At 44.9% G+C, this 19,171-nt stretch overlaps 1 pseudogene; it reads left to right on the top strand.

The window, feature by feature from the left end:
• LOC119394267 (roundabout homolog 1-like) overlaps positions 1–16,494 on the top strand; it is a 57,193-nt pseudogene extending 40,699 nt beyond the window's left edge.
• The last annotated feature ends 2,677 nt before the right edge of the window (positions 16,495–19,171 follow it).

Genomic DNA, 19,171 nt, shown 5'->3' with positions numbered 1-19,171 from the left:
ATGCACATTCGCACTTTTCGTCCACGTTGTAGCTTGTTTCCGATTATAATTGCCCTAATTTCTTATGTGCGTCACGAATTCTTTGTGCGGTTGTGACACTTCGCGAACAGCTTTACTCGCAGGCCTAGCATATGCGCACAAAATAAGGTGTGGCCGGATAAAGGGCGCACCGATGATTGGTTGGCGTAATGGGGAGATAGGGTTGACGACATTGTGCGCAGCGATGAAAAGGAGCAGGTCAGCCGACGTAGACTGGTAGGCAGAAGGTAATATTCAGCAACTTTCTGAAGGTTACATGATAAAGCCGTGAATATGAAAACCATGTACGCCAGGCCCGTCCAGCTAATTTTTCTCGGGGGGGGGGGGGGGGGGAGGCAGTCGAAAACGAAGACTCTGAGAAGAAAACCTTATTGTTTATTTTTGGTAAAAACTCTACTTAATCGTTGGGGGGGGGGGGCTGGGCCCCTAGGGAATAAACCCCCGGCTAGGGCTTGGGTCCATAGATAATCCGCCTGACTAAATCCTAAATAAATAAATAAATAAATAAATAAATAAATAAATAAATAAATAGAGGAGGCCAGGAGGAATAATCCAACACTGATTTGTCAGAATGTCGATCGCGCTGGGAAGTCATGCCGTAAAGTAGTTCAGAGCAGGCCAGTAGGTGCTCGTCATTCCAGTCAGCAGTTAGCCTACAGTTCGTCCTAAGTAAACAGCTAAAGAAGCAAATTGCTTACTGCTGTTACCGAAGCGCCAAATTACAGCACACCACGTGGTGACATCACACGACTCTTTCCACAGTGCCCACTGCACCACCCGAAAGTGTGGAAGTGCAAGTTGTGAATGGCACAACGGCGACCATCTTCTGGTCACCTCCGCCGCCTCAGCACCGCAATGGAAGACTTAGAGGATATAATGTAAGCACTTTTGTCACCTTTTCTTGACTTTGGGGCATGTTTACACGCCACCATATGCGCATATTTTACGTTAACCGCATTGCTTTTATTATGCAGTTAAAGATCGTAAGTTGTAGACGTCGTGAACTGCCGTTATAAGCAACCAAGTAGCATTCATGAGCTATTTGATTGCTTATAACCGCATTCATGAATTTGATATTGCGTTTGTTTAAAAGAAAACACCGTGCACTGCATTGCCCTCTATTAATCGTGAAATGACAATAACAGGTTGAAGTAATCAGGAGCGAGCAAGTGAAACAACAACAGTATGGCAGTGTTTGAACAGTTGTTGAAGGTTAAAACAGACAATAACATTTCATGCAGGTTTACGTGGACGGAAACTCTTCCAATATTCACCTGAACCAGAGCACGAACTCTACGACTAACAGCCTTACGCTAAACAACCTGAAGACAGGAGCTTCTTACGAAGCACGTGTCGTGGCGCTGACTACAGTAGGTGGTGGACCAGCCAGCAGTGTCGTCCAGTTCAAAATGGGTGAGCTGTGGTACTTTCCTACAATTTTCTAAGGGCACCATGCATAATTCATTGCATCACCTTTCGTGCGACGGGAGTAACGTGAGCGTCAAGTGTGGCTTTCGAGGAGCCCTGCAACACTTTTCCAAGTGGTCATCGAATGGCTTCATTAAAGGAGTTTATTGTCTCACGAATCGACTGCCGCAAAAATGTGTAGACTCCGTCGAGTACGAACGGAGTGTAGAGATTTGTCGTACGCGTTAAGCGTTTCCTCTCTCCTTTTGTACCAGCGACCGCGCTGAAAGCTATGCAGAGGGGGGGGGGGGTATGACAAAGGGCCAGGAAGCTAAGGGAGTAAGCGGCAAGTGGCAAGGCCAAGGCTCCCGCGGCCATGCGATGCTCAGCGTCTGTCCTGTCAACTTCCTTCCTTCTGTTCTGGCTGTTGTGGGCTGATACAATTTACAGTATGTTGCACCAATTGGCCCAGCATGTCACCATCTTGAACTACGTTCGTTCGTCAGCGCGTGTCATGACTTGAGCAGCAATTCTCTTTTTTATTTTTTTCTTCGAACGTGCGACTTACTTTCAGTGTGATCGCGAATGCGCCAGCGGGAACGTGGCGGCATCCCGTGGCGGCCGCGTTAACTATGCAGCTCACGATGCTCTAATCAGTCAATGGCCGTGAACATTGGGTTTATAGAACGGTCCTTGGGGTTTATGGCATCATATGTCGAGAGTAGAGTGAGCGATTTCTAGCTGACTTTGAGAATTAATTGGAAATTCCTGGCCTCGTGCTGCGCTATAATGTTTGGCTCACATCTTCCCAGGAGCCTCGACTACCGATCGGCAGCGTTTTCGGACCATGCTGAAAAATTGTTGCAGGGCCTCATTAAATGTCATGCGGGGAACGTTCTACTAACGTGTGTTGCAGTCACATGGTATCACACAACACGCACACTCATGTGGGGGTACTGAGCACTCGACAAGGCTACAGTGTAGAAAGATGGAGGGCACCTTACCTTCCAATGGAATCATATGCACGCCATATCAATGTGATCATCACAAGTGACGCGACGAGCGTGTAGACTCTATATCACGAGAAGAAGCACTGACCAGTTTCATTTTTCGCTGCTAACGTGCCGCAAGGCCAGGCTTTAATCCAAGTGTACGAGATCACGTTCGAATATGGTGTTATCACCATTGAACTAGCGTCGACACGTTTCCAGTGGTAAACGCTGCGGTGCCATCTGGTAGACGAAAATGAAGAACATTCATGTCCCTCGGTGATGTCGTATTCTGCGCACTGACAACACAAATTGCGGATCGCAACAGAAACAACAAATGCTGTGGTACAACTAATGAACGGCTTAATTTAGCACTTAATGTTATTGTTGTTATAGTTAACGTAACGGAGTTAATTAAGATCGAAGCAGTCCACACGGGTTCCCGCCCGCTTCTATCGAAATTACACCTTGTTATTGAGATATTCCATCAAGCACGTCTAGATTTTTGCAGGCGTGCTGTTTGGTGTGTGCTCACTCATAGCGCGGAACTTGGTTCCATAATTCTCACTGAAAGCTTGTGTGTCGAGAAAAATTACTGGTGCGTATTCACGAGTCGAACTGCCAGGCAGTATATTACAAATGTCCACGCTACTCATATGGTTACTTGCAGTAGCAATCCAACGACACGCGTCTTTCACTACGAATTCGTACCGTGGGTTTCACCGTTCAGCGCATTCTTACATACTAATTGGTAGGTTATTAGTGTCAGGTATTTCCTGAAAGCGTTTCATTTTATTTGTCTTTATTTATTTTCGTTATACAACTGTGCCAAAATGAAGATTATGGTAATGTAGATCTACCATGCATAAGATCTACAGCCATGTCAAGAAAGGAGATGCGAATGGCAGAGAACTCACCCGGAAGACAATCGTCTAGTTACGCATTAGGGCATAATTACATCGTCTGTAACAGCAATACGAATTCGCAACTGAGAATTAGGTACTGAACATGCGATGGCTTGTCAATATGGGCAATTCTTTTTCTACTTTACAGAAAGCCCAGCTGCATCGACATCACTTTCTACACCTTTCCAAAACATTGTAACGCAGTCATGGTTCATTGCACTCTTTGGATTCTTGCTACTCGTGGCTGTCACAATTTTCGTCCTTCTTTTGATACGAAAACGAAGGCTGCAACATGCAAAGTCACTCGCAACAGGTAAGCAAGCGAAGGCGAAAGAAGGGTTTATATTATATTGTTTTTTTTTCAACCTCCTGCCTAAGAAGTTATATTACATGATCCAGCGAACGTTTTTTCTTGCTTTCTTTTTTCCTTATGTGATTTTCTAGCATTTCCCCGAAAAATGTTATAATTAAATAGTTGAAAGCATGTACGCCCACCTTCTGCAACTTATCATTCAAGAAATCAATCAATCAATCAATCAATCAATCAATCAATCAATCAATCAATCAATCAATCAATCAATCAATCAATCAATCAATCAATCAATCAATCAATCAATCAATTTTATTAAGTAGATATACACACTCTCCGTTAACATCTCCACACATTCATTCATAAAAAACGTGACATATCTGTTCTTTGTCTTCCCATATTATCTTGTTTGCAATTTACAAATCACGCTTTTCCTTCATTTTCCTCCTAGTTCCTGTGCATAAGCAAGAAGACATCAGGTAGGGTAGTTGTGCTTATTAATATATTACGTTTGCATCACTGCTTTGTGTTCACGCTGACTTACACATCGCATGCCTGTTGCACGCTTCGAGAAAATTGTGCTGCCAAACCAATCTACTGAAGGTAATAAAAGTATTGCTTTCCTTGCTCCCCACTTCAAACTCCAGCAACTGCTTCAATTCCCTCAATGGTCGTCCTGGCCTCAGTCCTCACGAAGCCTTGTGGATTAACCATAGTGCCTGGAGATCCTCTGACCAATCCAAGGACCCATTTTGTGAAACCAAGCTTCTTAACAAAATGAGCTGTGCTACGAATGATCTTAATTACTCTAGGTGAGTTGCTTCCAAGCATGTCATTAATACGCTTAATGCTAGCATGTAACAGTAATGGTAACCTGGAACTCGTTAGTGGAACTCATTGCTATGGCATAAGCAATATCGCACAATATTTTCGGCTTGTGTTCTCAGAACGTTTCACAATGAAAATCGATTGCTATCCAGAGGTGCTTTTGAGCTGAGACTTTAGTCTACAGTAAATTCACAAAACGGAAGGAGTGAGAATTAAAGTATGCAAGCTTGAAACATAAATAAATCACTAAAACCTGCTTAAATGCACCTGGTGGAATTTGTGTCAGCTAAGAATTATATATGCATGAACAACTCCTGAACAAACAGAAATAAAATCAAAATATATGTGTTAAAATTCACAAAACAGAAGAAGTAAGAATTAAAGTATGCAAGCTTGAAACATGAAAAACTAAAACCTGCTAAAGTGCACCTGGCGCAATTTGTATCAGCTAAAATTTATATACGCATCAACAACTTCCCAACAAACAGAAATCAAATCAAAATATGTGTGTTGCATAATGTGTATAACTATTTGTACAAACTGATAACATTGTCATTGCTTTCCTTTATTTGCAGTGTCTATGCACCTCTAAACTGTGGGATCAATGCGCCTGACTATGCAGAAGTAGACGCTCAGAGCATGACAACTTTCTACAAGAAAGACCTTCCCTCAATCCCGGAGCCCTATGCAACAACTACGTTGATAAACCCATCGCTCCAGAAGAGCCTAAACGGTTCTGTAAGTAAAAGATTACTGTCGCATTATTTTATTCAGGAAGCGCTTATGTCTGAACCATTTATGCTAAATGAAAGCATGTTATGCAAGAAAAGTTGTCAAAAAAAATCTCTAACGTACTACGGGCGGGCTGAATAACTCTTGAAAAAGGCACATTGTACATTTACACAATTTTGTGTAACAAACATGCGTTATGTGTATGCGTATACATTTCTATAGGTTTCCTTTAAATATATCACACATGAGCATTGAAACAGGCTGCTCTACTGCTTTCTATGTTTTTTTAACTTATATCGTAGCATCCTGATTGCGTAATATTAGAAAGGCACACCAATGATGCCATTGGGAGGATTCTGGTGTAATGGTATTTCAGTTCTGATTGCGCAGACGAGATATATTCTCAAAAGGTGTCACAAATATTGCCAGATTGCGGAGGACATCCATACGAACATTTGAACTATTTTGTTTGGAAACATTGTGAAACGGCGTCAAAGGAGATATTAATCGTAAATAGGCTTATTTATATTAAATACAGTAACTTAGTTGAGGTAGCAAGTTCACTTTTGTGAGACAAAACATTTATAGCGCTGCGCGGAAAACTCAACTGTCGTAAGACCGACATTTTTGGCATGGCTTTCACGTCAGTGGATTTCTTCCTACCCGGCTATTATCGTACGCCGTTTTTCAACATATTTTTAATGCATCACTATTGAGTGCAACGTGTCTTGACTTTTAATATGCGAACCATCTTGTGGCGGAGTTCAAACCGGTGGTGTGCGGCGTGACCTCCCTTACTGCGTCTACGCAATCCCTCTCCACACGCCTCCGCTCATCCTCCCCATCTCCGGTCCCCCTCTCCCCTCTCCCCTCCCTCTCTCAACGTCCCCTCTCTCCCTTCCTCCTCTCTACTTCCCAGCTCCCCTTCCCCTCTCCGCTCCCCCTCTGAAACGCGGGCTCGACATGCCAAAACGCCAGGCACGTAGCCAGGATTTTTTTTCGGGGGGGGCCCAAAGCCTAAATGTTCGAAAGAAAGTCTTTCCACGGCAAAAAGAAAAAAAAGTTGCCCAGGCATATAGAAGGCTGGACGAATTTCGGGGGGGGGGGGGGGCCCGGGCCCCCCGGCCCCCCCCCCCCCCCTTGCCTACGTGCCTGCAAAACGCTGCTTCGCATCGCCTCATGGTCGCTTTTAGCGGGAGATGGTTGATTTTTTATTGTTTTTGCTGCGGATATTAGTCTGCTTTGTCAAGTCCAATTGCATGAACTTGAGACCGTTATTTGACACGATGCCAATAGAATGAAGGGTGTTTGCTAATGTTTTTTTTTCTCACAGGCTAAGGATGCTCGCAGTGGGAGCTCTGCCGAGGAAGGAAGCAGGAAATCTGAGAAGGCATTTGACCTAGAGCTCGCGCGTGCGAGTGAAGGTGAGAACTTGTCGTGCGTTTAATTTTAGCTAAGTGATTACGCAAAAGAATTGCTTAAAACAGCTCTAACGTGAGCAGGGCATGCTTGAAAAAACATAGCACTTATTGTTTTGAGGATTTTTTCCAGATGGGATTACAGATCGGCTGTTGGAATCTGACAAGCTTGCCAGTCCAGCTAGTGACTCGGGAAGCTACACAACAGGTAAAGGTTTTGTTTATGATACGTCATAGTTCACGTCAACTCTATAAAGCAGATAAATTTGAACACAAGAGCAACTATTTCTACTGAAAATTAGATTACAGTCATCTCAACTACGAGAGATGCCATGCGACTGTTAGCGAGTGTGGTCACAGAGGCAATACATGTTGAACTCTTCCGTATAGCTTTCTTTTAGTGCATTGAAATTATGACTGCAAAACGTTGCAAGTAAAAATAATCCATTTCTGTTTAGTGATTTTCGTTACTTCACTTACTGCCCTGGGTTGGTTTATTTTCCGCATTTTTTTATCTTGATGGGTGTTCGGAACTTAAAACAATTTTTTATTGTAATAATGTCTTAACGGTTATTATGGCAGTTTTCATGTAACTGCTCATTATTTGTACCACTTAATATAATAGCTGAGCTCGCCCTGAGAAACAATACAATGCATCCAAACACAGTCATATCGCGCAGACTAACTCGATGCACAATCACTGTGGCCAAAGACAATGCGTTAATAGAAGCACTTTGTAGAACTCCATGGCGTCACTGTCGTTTCAGATGAGTATGGAATGCCAATAAAAAAGTGCCGCCAAAATTTTCTCGGGGAGGGTCTTCGTCTAAGGGACCAATGATGAATTGGTCGGAACTTATCCCTCCGCCACCTGAGCAACCACCCAGTGAGGCTGGGTCTCCAACAAGTACTCCAGCCTGCCTCCGAGCGACGCCACCTCGCAATGTGCAACTGAAGCAGAAAGTGAGTGCTGTTTGAATAAGTGTATAAAATATAATGCATGCTGTCTAGGCTCTGCATTTGAAGCTGTAACCAAGTGGCATTCAACAGGTACCTATTCCAGTATAAAATTATATTTATAAGTATTTCGTACTTAGCACATTAATTCGTTTCTTTTCAACTTGAGATCTGCCTGCGTGACCTAGGGATGCCCGTCGTAGCTGTTGTGCTATGTCACTTTCAAGAGAAGCACCGGTGTATGTTATATGTCACATTTTTGTGAAACATCCTATATGCTTACGGCTTTTATGTAAGGGAAATTTTTAACGCGGCTTTCGTATGAGCTATGAATAAAATAACGCGTTTATATAGAATCCTTCAAGGGCTTTATGGAGGGTGGTTTCGATTGAGGAATATTTGTGTATATTGTACGACTGTGCATAGACATACGGGACATTTTCCTACTAATGCATCGAAGAGAGGTAGAAGCTAAATCTTCTTATTATGCAGCTTCTTATCTTCTTAATAATGCAGCTGGTAAATAAAAGAAAGGCTCATGTTTGCGGAGACTTTGTAGTTCACTGCGGCGTCCACTGTGTGCTTGACCTACGAAACGAAAACCTTTTCTCACCCCTTGTTCATTTTGTCACCTTTTATGGTTAAATATATTATAGCACAGCGAACGATTGTTTCATTTTTCAGCTTCAGATAAATGGAGCACAGCCAATGTCCAACATGAGGGGAGCGCACGGTCAGCCTCGAGTAGAAACGCACTCTCCAAGAAGCACTCTCAACCAATCCAGCAACAGCCTAGGAAACTCCTATGGAGATTCGTATGAAAATGTCCCGCCATTCTTTCCCAAGGGACAAAGGTCCCTTCTCAAGCCGCTGCAGCCTCAGCAGTCACATCGGCAGCAGCAGCAGCAACAACAACAGCTGTTCAGCAACCCTTTCATAGACAGGGGAGTGCAGTCGTCACTACCATCACTCATCAATGAGCCCCGTTCCTCGATCCCTGCTACAGAACCAACAGGATATCGGTTCGGTGCCGCCCAAGGTAAGCATGAACACTGAATGCCATTGAAAGTGTTATATAGTATGCTCATGTACCTCGATGAGCGAAACAGTCGTGTGCTTAACAAACAATGAGCTTCGCATGTGCGTCAACAGAAGAATTCTGATAATGAACTGTTGCACCGACTCTGTTGGATTAACTGCTCTTAAAGGGACCAACAACCAATTTTTATGGTGCCCATCATGTTTAGCGCAACGGAAAGCTTACCGGTGAGAGTGTCTAATCACGGAACGGTAACATGGAAAGCGCCACGAAGCATTTGCAATCAAAATTTTTCTATCTGCGGTGAATATGAAGTCCTAAACACAAGTGACAACCCATGCCGCAGACAATGAGCGCGACAGCTGTTCGTGTTCGAGTGCGGTGGTTTGCTTAACCCCAATTAAACACTCACCCGAGGGGGTCCCTATTTCTTCTAACCTCCGCTCTCACCTCAACGTACCCCCAATCCCGAAGAATATCCACCCTTTGCGAGACGAGAAACGCAGAACGGCAAGGGCTCGGGCCCTCGAGAAACAGTATAGCGAGGACCATGACGTGGTCTACGTGGACGCAGCGGAATACGCGTCAGGATCCCGTATGGCCCTGGCGGTAGCTGACAGTCAGGCAAAGCTTCTAACGTCGTGCTCAATCATCACCAATTCCTCCACAGAGGCAGAAGAGGCAGCCATCGCGCTTTCATTTGTTTCTACATCTGCCTCCACAATCATAAGCGACTCAAAATCAGCTATCCTGAACTATGCCAATGGCTTCATTTCCCGCACCGCTGCTCGCCTACTACGCTTCTGGCAGCCCCAGCGTTCCATAACACTCGTCTGGACGCCAGCACATGCCGGCCTCCCTGGCAACGAGGAGGCTCATTCCCTAGCCCGAGGTCTCACATTCCGGGCAGGAGAAATGGAGCCCTCTCCACAGGCCGAGGAGCGCCTGCTCTCCTTTCGAGATATTCTCTCGTATTATCGGGACCAACGAAGAGTATACACCCCCCCAGCCCCATCCCTAACCATAGCACAGGCCGCACATTGGCGACGCCTACAAACTCAAACTGCTCCATACCCCATATTACTAAACGTCCGATACCCAGACCAATTCTTCTCTTCATGCAAACTTTGCGGCAAACCAGGAGATTTCCTACACATCCTCCTCACATGCCCCACCTTCCCTCATCCCCCATCACCGGCTGTGGCGGTGTCTTACTAGGAGTCCATCATGACCAGCACTTCTGCTTTCGATCAGCGCCGGATCATCTCCTGCGCGATGAAGAGGATTGCGCTTCAGGGACTTTCCTTCGCTTTGTAAGGGTGCCCCCTCATATTGAGGGAGCACCCACGTGCCATGAGGGGGCTGGGCCCCCACGTTCACACACTGGCAATAAATGTTTCTACCACCACCGGTGGTTTGCTGTGCATCCGTGCACTCCGCGCGCATGCGCCGCGACTTGACATGTTTCAATGGCGACCGCGAAGGCAGCGCCGCTTCTCACCGTGCAACTCCTTTTGCCTCCTAAGCAGCACAAAATAGAGCCAGGATAGATAATAATATACATACTCTAATTTTCAGGACTAATTATGGCGCGCATGACAGCATCAGACTACGTGACTACGTACAGGAAAAAAGTGATCGGCTCCATAATCCAGCTTCAAGGCTCTTCCGCTAGGCTGCGCGACATACCGGTTTTTGTTAGAGTTACTGTATATGCTACCTTTAGGTAGCAGAGTTGCGCATCTGTCTTCCAAACGCCGCTAGCAACCATGCATTGCGGAGAAGCTGATGCTCAAGCCAATCTTTTCATTTTTCGACGCCGCCGCTGCAGCGAACTGAATTAACACCATTCATCGATAGCCAATGTTTATCGCCGGTATTCGACACACCAGACATGTTAATCGGCGACACGGTAGGCATGTCGCCTGCAAAAACGGAGTGCGACTTCACCGCATAGCTGTGGTTGCTAGCCAGACCTATGCGCAACTCTGCTACCTAAAGGTAGCATATATAGTAACTCTAGTTTTTGTTACTTTTAAACATGATTTAAAGATTTAAACCCTATTCACAACGCGAGAAGGATGCTGGAATATGTCACTATACTTCACTGTCTTTTCATTTTTACCAGGATCTGATCACACGTTGTCGACCAGTTGTCGGTCTCTTTAAAGGGACACTAAAGAGAAACAATGAATTGGTTTAGATCAATAAAGTGTGCTCGGAGAACTCTTGTGTAGTTTATTTCACCACCATAGGTTTAATATTAGAGGAGAAAACCAAGTTCAAAAATTTCATTTTTAAATTTCGCGCCGAACTTTGTAATTCGTGACGTAAGAGGTTTCAAAGAGCATTTAATGTATTTTGGCGCCACTGGCTCGACGAAATTTCCACAAACTCGTTATGTCAAGTCTCTGGCCCCCTCGGAGGACAATGTACTTCGATTTAACCGATTAGGAACTACGTAGGCCCAAGCAGGCGCCGTCAAAAATATGTGACGTCACGACAAATGGCGCGGGAATTCCAAGGTGGCGTCGTCACCTGTATTTTCCTTTTGCGCGTTTTCTCGCTTATTAAGCGTCTTCTCGCAGCAAGCATGGTGTTTTTGGTATCGTGGACGACTACTTTACTAATGCGAGAAAAATAGTTTTGCTCTTTAGTGTCCCTTTAAGAAAACTCGCAGTTTCATCGTGTAGAGCTAGGACAGGCTGTTCATTGTGCATCATATGTGTCATAATTGTGTGAATGTAAAATACGAAAAGCTCTAATGTTTACCCACGTCAGATAATATTGTTTCTTTTCTTGTAGGCTATATCTACGAACCAGCAAATGCTGACTCGGATGTGGAGTTAATGACACGGCCTCGATCGATAGAGTCCAGCATTGCCGGTGACACGGATTATGCTCCAAGCCATGGTGAGAATTTGTAGCCACAGAATTTAGTATGGCTTGACATTTACGAGCTAGAAAGAGCAGAGCTTGGGAAAACCTGGAGGTTTCATGGACTGATAGCGTCGCTACGTGTTTTCATCTTATGTCAGATATAGACTTAAATACTCTTAGAATTTCTTCCTGCGAGGCAGCATTACCATGCCTTATTGTTGGCTGGAGTACAGAGCTCATGTTCGGTTGTCGTAGAAAATCAGTGTTATTGCGGTGTTATTTTCCTAGAATTATTTGCCTTTTAGAACCAAGAACTGTTCATTTACAAGCCGGTTTAGACTGAGATTAGTGCCCGTTGAAAACATAGACGGTTCTACAGATTTTAATAAATGTACGTCAATAGATGTAGGCCAGTCTACGTGAATGTGGCCTTTGGAAGTGCGCTGTGAAGTAAAATGCAAAGAGAAGAAAAAATCATATTTTTGCCTCAGTGAATGCTATAGTGACAAATTGGAATGTTGTACGATGTAAGCCTAGCGGTTAACTCATTTAGCCTCCGATCTTGCGTAACTCGACAAACCGCTAGCGTAAAGAAACGCGGCCGCTGCAGCGATCGGAACAACCTTCGTGGTGCCTATAGCTTCAACGCTAACTGAGCTGTGAGAACGTTGCACGTACAAGGTATGGGCCGTCTGCCGATCCCTGTCAAGACAGGGCGCGCGCGAGCGCGTCCGGCCTTTCTTAGTACGCAGTGACTGCTGGAGCCACACAGACCCGCCCACCCTACCTCTGGCATAAGGCGCCCCCTCGCCCTCATAGTCCTTCCGCGCAAAGGAAGACGTCCGAAGCGTTTCCTTTCCGCTTAAGCCGCGATCGTCGGCCGCCCTCGCAGAACATGAGAACGCATAGAACGTAAGGCGTGCTGAGTGATGTTATGACCCTTGAACTCTGTATGGAACCTCACGGCAACGGCGCCGATGATGACAAAAACGCGCCCGGAATGTCCATGTAACTGTTATCGTAATAAAGGGCGACGGAGTTCGTCATGTGAACGCAAGTCCCATCGATCTGGCAGATGGAAAAACGGAGAGAAGGAATGCCGCTTGCGGAGGCTAGCCGAGGCAAACGAGGAGAAAGGCATGGTAACAGGCCATTTCAATTCCTTCTAAATCTTCCAATAGCAAACAGAGCCGAAAAATCCTATTGACAAAACGTTCTCTAAACGACGCCTTACACCCTCCAACAAGTTTTGTAGAGGAAGGATGTAATAATTGTTTAGGAAGGCACATTTTATAAAGTTGGCGAAAAAAAAATGCACGTATGAGATTTATGGAATCGAAGCCGTTACAGGCGCAGACAGCAGTACATCATCAAGATAGACTCGCGTGAAGAAACAAAAAATAAAGAAATACAAAAAGGTATAACCAAGACAGAATGGCTGTACAGCAAGTAAAGCACTGATTATAACAGACATTCTATAGGTGGCTAATGGCCGCCGCAACGAAATGGGAAGCCAACAAAGATAATCGCCATCTCGTGATGGGTCCTTTAATGTTGATCCTTCATAACTGCCCGATGAACAGCTTCTGCCAGAGGTGCCCAAAAATTATTCTGACTGCATCAATACACAGCGCCATCGTGGGCCAGCACAACGGAGAGGAGCAACAGCTCTTGCACCAGCGGCCGTTCCAGCCGCGCAAGTTCGTATGACGACCCCGTCTACAACGAGGTGGACTTTGCGAGCGCCGTAGCACGAGCCGCACAAAATGCTGGTTTCCAAGTCAACGGCTCAGTCATCTCTACAACGACGCCGACGCCAGAGCAAGGTCAGTTAGCTACGACTTTGAGAGAGCCTCTCCGTACTTAACGCCTGAAATGAGATTAGCAGCGATAAGGTTTGCTAGCAGATAGTTACCGTAGATAATAAGAGGAAATTACGAGGTGACACACCTGTGCTAACTGCGAACTCGGGTTATTTGATAAAGAAATGTGTTTAAGAACGAGAATGATGTTATTTTGAGTTTGACAAAGCTCGTACCAGTAAACGTACTCACGAGATTAAATCTTCGGCGTAAACTTAAGGGCAGAATGAAGTAGTTCCTTTTGTTCTACTTTAAACGGAAGCATGTGCTGTCTCGTTATTCTCCAGGTGCCAAACGCGGCGTCCCCGAAAGACAGCATAACCAGCAAAATCAAAAAGTCACGAACTTGCCGCTGAATGCGAGCAAGACGTTAACACATCAGATGAGGAATACTGGTAAGTATGACAGAATGAGAAGTAAAAGAGTTCCTGTGGCCTGAACAAAGTTATCGCACAAAAAAATTTCCATGAACTTCAATACCTACATCTTTTTTTCAGAAACACATCCCCAGAATCAGCTTTTCTCTTTAAGCCTGCCTAGTCAGAGGACGTTAGAGGACCAGCGTCCTGAACACGATGAAAATAATCAGCCTATGCAAAGCAGTGATGGTAAGCACTCTTATGCGCCCCATGAATATTTCGCATGGCTTAACTGGAAGCGCATGTAATGTAGGGAGAATGTGAAGTGGTTTATTCATGATGACTAAGCATTGAAATGTCTTTTAGTAAAAGATACCAACTCATTATAGGCCCAATTTGAACGAAGAGCAGCAGCGTAACTGCAAAAAAATATAACTAAAAACTGCACATGTCATTGCCTGTTATTGAAAATAGGCGTTATGCAATTCTTGATGCTATGTATCTCCACGATAACTGGTGAGAGAATATTGATTGCCTGTTTCCTTTTTCGCTTGGCGCAAATGGTAACAGTTACATTATGAGAGTTACAATATGAGAGTGAACATCTTAAGTGGCGCGTTCCCTAAAAGTCGATGATGTTCGGCGGTATTTGAAAAGCATTCAATTGGGCATATTGTGTTAAGCTTCATAATACACTTCATTATGAGATCAAAATGCGATGCACCCATGTATTTATACTTTCGCAGAAAGAAAACAACCTTTGGCGCTCATAATTCCCGGGATATGTTTAGGGCAACTACGCAATAGGCGCCCGCGCATACCAGTGTGATAGTATATTTGCATAACAGCTACTATCTTTAATATTAATGAGTGTTTGTGCGAACGCTCCTAATTGAGCTAACCATTATAGCGCACTCGGCTTCCTCTACCTACATACTTGCCTTTTTCCTGGTTGCGCTATTGAATTCCTAATAATTACTTTGCTAATTTTACGTTATCATTGACATGAATGCACATGCATTGAGGTGGCTATTTATTTATTTTTTATTAGGCGCACCATACAAACCACCTAGCTTCCACATTTACCACGATCCTCCACACCTAGTGACACCTCCTGGAAGTGGAAGAAAGCAGTGGAGAGCAGTGAGCCGGGATGGAGAAGTCAGCGCTCAGATTTTAAGGTGAGGAGTAATAGCCACGTCCCTTTTCATAATTGTAAAGCTAGCTTTCCTGCCATGCAGTTTGCCCAAGTAATGGCGGCTAGTCACTTACTGCAAACAGCGTGTTCTAGCGCATTTTGCTTACGCTATGACGTGGAAAATGTAGACTCGGCTCTCTTGACATAAATACGCATAATAGACAAGCCTCAGCACGTGCAACTAGGACCTCGTCTCCACTCTAAGCAAGTGAGGTGCCGCCATTAGTTGTTCAAATATGCAGCGCAGAGAAGCGCACTTGCGGATTATGAAAAGGGTCTATTTCAGAACAGCGTTGTCACAGAGCGACGTTTTTGTAACAGAAAATTGGCCTAATACGTGCTAGAAGGCTTCCTTATCATGCTCTGTAGCCTGCATAGGTATGAAGGCATGTTTTCGAAGGTAGTTGAACAAAATTGAGAGCAGGAAATCCGGCGGTATAATGAGATATCGAGACGAGCTTAATCGTGATACAGAAGCATCGGTAAAGACGAAACACGAGCAATGAAGGCATCATTAAACTAGTTTGCATACATAGAAATCTGGATGGTCCATGTAAGAAGTTTAAGTCTGAACTTCAGCTTAATTATGAGCCCGCATATTACATCAGCGTTCTTATGCAAGAAATTCGGCGATCCACGGTCTCAAATGCCATAATACCATGGAAAGCTTCACGGAATTCCTTTTTTCTTTGCATGCTTCCAGTGGCCATTTGTACCATGGATCTACATGAAGTGTGTCATTTCAACACGAAAAAAAAAAGAACGAAAGAGACACTTCCGTTCCGTCGAGACACAATGGCGGTCCTGCATCAGGACCACCGATCAAGATCCTGCCACGTACACACGGATGCAAACACAAGAAGTTAGTGGGAAATACCTGCTGTGTAAACGCGTCGATGTGACTTGCCAACCAAGTTCCTTCCGTTGCTGTCTGAGAAGCAGCTCACTTCAGTGCGTCAAGTCCGTCAAAGTATGCAAGTGGATGTGATGTGTGCCAAAATGGATACGCCATGCAATAATTAGAAGAAAATCAAGACACCTCGGGCATCAAGCCTCCCGTGTACCACAGGGCGAAGCTGGTGTGTTTGTGTTTTCGTGCGCGCGAGTGCTTGTGTGGTGCGTGTGAACTTAGCAAGAAATGTAAAAAAATTATATATATATGCAAGATTTTGTTTTGTAGATATGCACGCGCGAAGGCGATCGCAACATTTTGTATGTGCTGACTTCAATCCTGTACAACGGTGGACATCGTCAGCGCCCGCCTCACTCTTACTGTGCTGCCATTTCAGAGCATATCACTACTGGACTGAGCTCTGCATATTGTGATTGTTGAGTGGGTGCTGCGGGACACTCTTCCTACGTAGCGCAGCTTTTTGCCGAACTCTTCAGTGATGATCACCGATTTGTGTACAGACGACAGCATCCTTTCCGTGTGGGCCAGCGTACCCTCGCTTTTTCTTTTAATTTATTGTTGAAGACTTTTCCTAATTCTTACTTAAGATGCGTGTACAAAACCAGAAGACAGAATGAAGTCACAGAAATAAAAAGTCACTATTGTTTACCTGCTGAAAGTCTGAGAAATGTGTTGCTCGACAATAATAGCTCGTCTTCTTTTTTCTTTGTGTTGTTCTGGGTTTTCGAGATTTCATAAAAAACATTTCTTTTTTACTTATACATTCTCGTGTTCAGTTGATTTAATTTACTCTATTTGCCAAGTGCTACAGCGCTGTGACGCTTTCCTTCTTTGTTTTATCTGTGGCATGGGCACCGAAGAATTCATTGCTATCTTTCCAACCCTGTCTTGCGCCGGTGCGAGTTGTCCAAAAAGCCTGATAAAAATAAAACCGTATATAAAAGGGATGGAGCGAGTTAACCTAAGGGTTCTATATGATAGAGTGGACATTAAGGTATGCCGTAAGTTAAAATTGCAGTCATATAATTAGTAGAAAGTACTATAAAGAACAATTACGCCCCAGAAACCCATCCGATAGGGCTCGCTGCGCTAAAGGTCCGTGGACATCTGACGAGTTGACGTCACATCTTTACGCATGTTTACCCAAGAACCGGTGCAAGTGCCACTCCCAGGCACCTAAGTCTTGCATAGGGTAGCTCTAGGTGTTTTTTTACGCATGTTTGCTTTCTTGCAACAACGTAGTGGCCTGGTACTGTTCTCTACGAATGCGTAAGTACTATTGTCGTTCATTATCAGTGTACGTGTCTTTTGTTCTTTTGACGAAATATTTACTATGCTTTTGTAATTTACCGCTCTGTATATAGTTTGTTGTAATACTCCTTCCGCTTTGAAAGAAAGTGTATACCTGACATTGAGGAAGGGAAGCAATACTAAGAAAGCTGGAGATTGAGAACGTGTCAGTGTCGCACGAGGGCTTTTTTTTTCGCTCTTCCATGCTTTATTATGCTCCATGATGTATTGACTTCAACAACACCACCCCAGCCCCCTCTCCACCGTGTTGGTACAGTGATTACGGTCCTCCGCTGCTTACCCGATGGTCGCGTTTTCGATGCCGGTTTCGGCGGTCCCATTTCGATGGAGGCGAAATGCTAGAAGCCCGTGTACTGTGCGATGTCAGTGCACGTTAAAGAACACCAGATGGTCGAAATTTCCGGAGCCTTCCACTACGGCGTGCCTTATAATCATATCGTAGTTCTGGCACATTAAACCCCAGGTATTATTATTACTTTTTGCACTGCACTCTTTAGCACAAGATTGCGCATTACGGGCACCACTTATGAAATCTGCCGGCAAATGTCTCGCTCATGCGATAAAAAGTAACATCAGAACGCCGGGTCACTAATGCATGATTGGAACGACGCTCGGCGACCGTAACGTATATAGTTGCAGCTCTTGCTATCGCTCGGGGTGCTTGCTGTGGACGTCGGTGCCTTATGGCAAATTTTACAAATCGCACCCTGGTGCGACGTTTCGTACAATCATCGCAGCGCCGGGGGTCCTGGTGCGCACCAGTGTAATTTGTCGAAGATGGTATTAATTTTGCTATTATGTCGCAGTTGCACACACGCATGGATTTTTCAGTGAATCCGTATATGGCTAGGCAAAACCAAAATTCCTCCGTACTATGTGCGCAAAAACTCCTAGCTTGTATGCGGCACAGAAATTGGGCAGACGCCAGTACTCACCACTGGACCACTTGAAGTGAAGAAGGGAACACACGGGTGGCAAACACCAGTTAAAATTTCCGAACAGATGTAACCAAACATTGAGAAAAACTTGAATAAGCCGTTGAGATTAACCAAGTGATAAAGACCGACGCCACACATTTCAGCATCGCTGGTTGACTATCTGTACTGAATGCTTGGGTGGTCATTTGTTAAGGGTGAATACTCAAAGTAAGGTCCCTTTTCAAACATTCCAACTCTATTTATTTGCGTATGCCCTCTATATCCTTATTAGGTTCAGGTCGAGGGAGCGTTGCCTGCGTTTTAGTCAGTCATTTTTTATTGTTGCTGTCCACGTGTTAGCCTAAATTTTTGTCAATAAATGTTACGACAAAAGTAATCAGAAATCTCAGCAATATAACTTAGCCAGCCTACTCATACATTTTTTCGTAACCTCAAAAATTCAGTTTCACCTCAAGGGCGAAGCAATGAATGCGATAGCAACAAATTGTAGTGTTATACGAAGTGAGGCTGGCAGCTAACTGCTTTGTATCCGATCTCGCGTAACTACAAAACGCTGGTGTAAGAGAGTACGGCCACTCCAGGAAAAGTTGCTCTCCGCATAGTCACTTCGCGTTGAGAGCGCAGCGCGTAGCGCCCGCTGTGATGGCTGTGGAGATGGCCGCGCCAGCGATCGCGACCGCGCCCTTAGATTCAAAGTTCAAAGTTGCTCCTCGCGCGACCCCCCCCCCCCGAGCGACGGAGGGTGCATGGGTCTTTTTATGCTGGTTAAAATGGGCGGGGTGCTTCCTGTCTGCTTCGACGACAGGCCTCCCGAGCGGGGTGATGTTATCGCATGCACCCTCCGAGCGACGGAATTGGGCCGGCTCGTTTTATCTATCCTTCGGCCGCCTTCGTCGTCCCCGCTCGCGCGCTTTTACCCGCGGTAGAACATACGATGCGAGGGGGGATCTTATCAATTTGGACTTCATACGGGAGGGACATGACGGCGACGGCAAAAACCCGTCGAGACTGTCCATATAATTGCTGTCGCAATAAAAGGAGTCGGTTTAGAGGTAAGACCATGAGATCTAAAGTTACCCGGCCTTT

This window comes from Rhipicephalus sanguineus, chromosome 5 (assembly GCF_013339695.2).
Source record: "Rhipicephalus sanguineus isolate Rsan-2018 chromosome 5, BIME_Rsan_1.4, whole genome shotgun sequence".
Lineage (NCBI taxonomy): Eukaryota > Metazoa > Arthropoda > Arachnida > Ixodida > Ixodidae > Rhipicephalus > Rhipicephalus sanguineus.
The sequence above is the reverse complement of the archived record's forward strand: the minus strand, read 5'-3'. Positions and strand labels throughout refer to the sequence as shown.